Source organism: Myotis brandtii, unplaced genomic scaffold (assembly GCF_000412655.1).
Source record: "Myotis brandtii unplaced genomic scaffold, ASM41265v1 scaffold624, whole genome shotgun sequence".
Taxonomy (NCBI): Eukaryota; Metazoa; Chordata; class Mammalia; order Chiroptera; family Vespertilionidae; genus Myotis; species Myotis brandtii.
This window is the reverse complement of record NW_005370385.1, coordinates 857,871-860,991: the sequence shown is the minus strand read 5'-3', so window position 1 is coordinate 860,991 and position 3,121 is coordinate 857,871. Positions and strand designations below refer to the sequence as shown.

Genomic DNA, 3,121 nt, shown 5'->3' with positions numbered 1-3,121 from the left:
CCAAAGCACTCGGCGCCATCAGCAGGTGTAAGTTGCGGCTGCCAGCCCTGGTCGCCTCTGAGAGCTTCTCCACCTCCCCCTGCTCCATGCCTTCAGCAGGTGTGAGTGGGGCTGGTGTTAGCGCGTGGAGAGGTGGCGTGGGAGCGGCGGCGGCGGCAGGAACGGGGCTGCCAGCAGACATGGGGGGGGTGATGGGAGGGACCCGGTGGGGGTGCGGAGGATGGACCAAGACCCGCCCCTGTGCCTACTGCAGCCTCATGGCCCACAGTTCCTTTCAAAGTGCATGAATTTCTTTATTATACTTTTAATTCATGTGAACATTAGTGATGTTCCGTTCATTTCTGATGTTGGTAAATTGTATCTTCTCCCCCTTCTGGGGAAGGCGGCGTGATGAGTGGGTAGCCTTGTGGTAGGCGGCAGGAACCAGCACCAGGTGTCTGACTGGTGGGGTCAAACCAAACCTGGGTTTTGCAACCTCAGTACTTGGGTTCTGGCTAGAAAATAATTCAGAGTCTAGACCAGCTGTGGGCAAACTACGGCCCGTTTGAAATGAATAAAACTAAAAAAAAAAAGACCGTACCCTTTTATGTAATGATGTTTACTTTGAATTTATATTAGTTCACACAAACACTCCATCCATGCTTTTGTTCCGGCCCTCCGGTCCAGTTTAAGAACCCATTGTGGCCCTCGAGTCAAAAAGTTTGCCCACCCCTGGTCTAGACCCAAATTGTAAGAGAACATTTAATGGGTAAATTACTGAGGTAGAAAAAGTAATTCCTTGAAGAAATGGGCTTAGGAAACAAGTTGTAGAGGTAAAGGAAGGGCCCTTGGAGCTTGGGAGTGAGGAAGCTAATAGTAATATGCCTGGGGCCTGGAGGGGACAGGCCAGGAAAGGGAAAGGCAGGGATGTGCTCCCTGGAGGGAGAGCACACTGAGTCCTCTGTCCGAAGGGTTTTAAGGGCAGAGGTTTTAGGGGAGGTCCCAGGGAAAGATCTTAATAGAATATTCAGCAGTTTTCCAGGTGTGTCCTGTCAGGGTTGTGGTCTCCACTGATTGACTGACCTGTTACTCAATGCAGCTGGTCCTGATGTCATCCATGGCTGGTTTTGTTGTTTATCTGGGCCTGGAGCTGAAATGCATCTGAGACATAGATGTTATCTCTAGGGAGGAAAGGTCACAGGGTTCAAACTGCATGACCAGCATTGTAGTATGGGAGGAAAAGGCACCCTGGGGGTGAGGTCCCACCCTACAATTAATTGTTCATTGCTAGGCACCTGGGACTTTCCATCCTGGTGACCTTCCCCATATCTTGCTCTGCTCAGGTCTGTCTGTCTGTACAGCAGCCTGCCTAGAGATTTGTCAATTTTATTGATCTTTTTAAAGAACCAGCTTTTGGTTTCATTGACTTTTATCTTTTTTATTTTTTCTGTTTTAAATTTTATAGGCTTCTGTTTATTTTCTTCTGGTAGCCTTAGGCTTAAATTGGTCTTCTATCTCTGGTTTCCTAAGGTGGAAGCTTAGGTTATTGATTTCAGATCTTTCTTATTTTCTTTCTTTTTTTTTTTTAATATATTTTATTGATTTTTTACAGAGAGGAAGGGAGAGAGATAGATAGTTAGAAACATCGATGGGAGAGAAACATCGATCAGCTGCCTCCTGCACATCTCCCACTGGGGACGTGCCCGCAACCCAGGTACATGCCCTTGACCGGAATCGAACCTGGGACCTTTCAGTCCGCAGGCCGACGCTCTATCCACTGAGCCAAACCGGTTTCAGCTCTTATTTTCTAATATGAGCATTTAATGCTATAAATTTCCCTCTAATTTTTCCTTTTGCTGCATCCCACAAATTTTGATGTTATAGTTTCAGTTCAAAAAATTTTGTTTTCAGTTCAAAATATTTTTAAACTTCTCTTGAGGCTTTAATTTCCAGATATCTGAGGGTTGGTGTTTTTTTTTTTGTTATTTCTAGTTTAATTTCATTGTGTCTAAGAACATACTTTGTGTGATTTCTAATCTTTTATGCCTGTTAAAGTATGTTTTATGGCCCAGAATGTGGTCAACAGTGGTGAATGTGGGTTAGAGAAGAATGTGTATTTTACTGTTGTTCTGGTGGTAAAGCAAGAGGAAGTGTAAGAGTTCCGTAATCTTCCAATTAAGTCTCAGCCTGTGTCCTTCACAAGGGTTCTCCAAGGTGTAGCTTTTCCTCCTTGCAACCTACTCCCTTTCCTAGCTGCAGAGTTCCCAATCTTCCGATAAGCCAGGGGTGGGAAACCTTTTTTCTGCCAAGGGCTATTTGGATATTTATAACATCATCCGCTTAATATAATCCACTTAATATAAATTTATGTTGCTATGAATAAAGCTCCTAGATTATGGAATTTCGAGTCCTGCCAGAGTTTGCCTTGGCAGGGCCAGACCAACCATTTTTATGGAGAAGGCTTTGGGCTTGTTTCACAGTGGTTACTCTTTCCCTCTCCTGCCAGATTCACCAGAGGATCTTTCTGGGATCTTCACCTTCACCTTGAGGACCTGGTGGGGATCCTGGAGGTAAAGCCCACAGAAGTGTGCCAGCCCCCAGGACTGCATTCTGGAGTTTCTAACGCTCATGCCAGTTCACACCCAGCTCCAGCACAAGTTTATGGCTCCAGCAGCGTTTGCTCCAGGTAAGCAGATCTCAGCTGTATCTCTCCAGGTTTGGGTGGCAGTTTGCCCTGTAACTTTAGTTCTCTGATGGGTCCAAAAGTGTCATTAATTTTCAGTTTGTCCAGCTTCTCTTGTTCTAAGGTTAGGATTGGGCTTCTAAGCAAAAGTTACCCCCTTTTTTTATTTAAAAATTTTTAATGTATTTTTAAATTATAGTTGACATACATTATTATATTCATTCTAGGTATCTACACTAATAAAAAAGAAACATGGTAATTGGCGTACGACCGCTACCCTTCCCATTGGCTAATCAGGGAGATATGTAAATTAACTGACAGCCAAGATGGCGGCCGGCAGCCAGGCAGCTTAAAGCGAACATGAGGCTTGCTTCCTTCATTGAAGGAGGAAGCCAACGTTCCCCGCCTGCGCTGCCGGCCTCTGAGCTGGCAGTTTGAAACTTTGTAACACTTTCAGCC

The 3,121-nt window shown here is 45.1% G+C and overlaps 1 protein-coding gene across 1 annotated transcript in view; it reads left to right on the top strand.

Moving 5' to 3' along the window:
• Positions 1 to 2,306: 2,306 nt before the first annotated feature.
• The window catches only part of GALNT11 (polypeptide N-acetylgalactosaminyltransferase 11), a 52,420-nt gene continuing 51,605 nt past the window's right edge, over positions 2,307 to 3,121 (top strand). The window contains exon 1 of the mRNA XM_005880072.2: positions 2,307 to 2,665. The gene's annotated coding sequence lies outside the window, so the exon portion shown is untranslated. The remainder of the gene's footprint in view (positions 2,666 to 3,121) is intronic.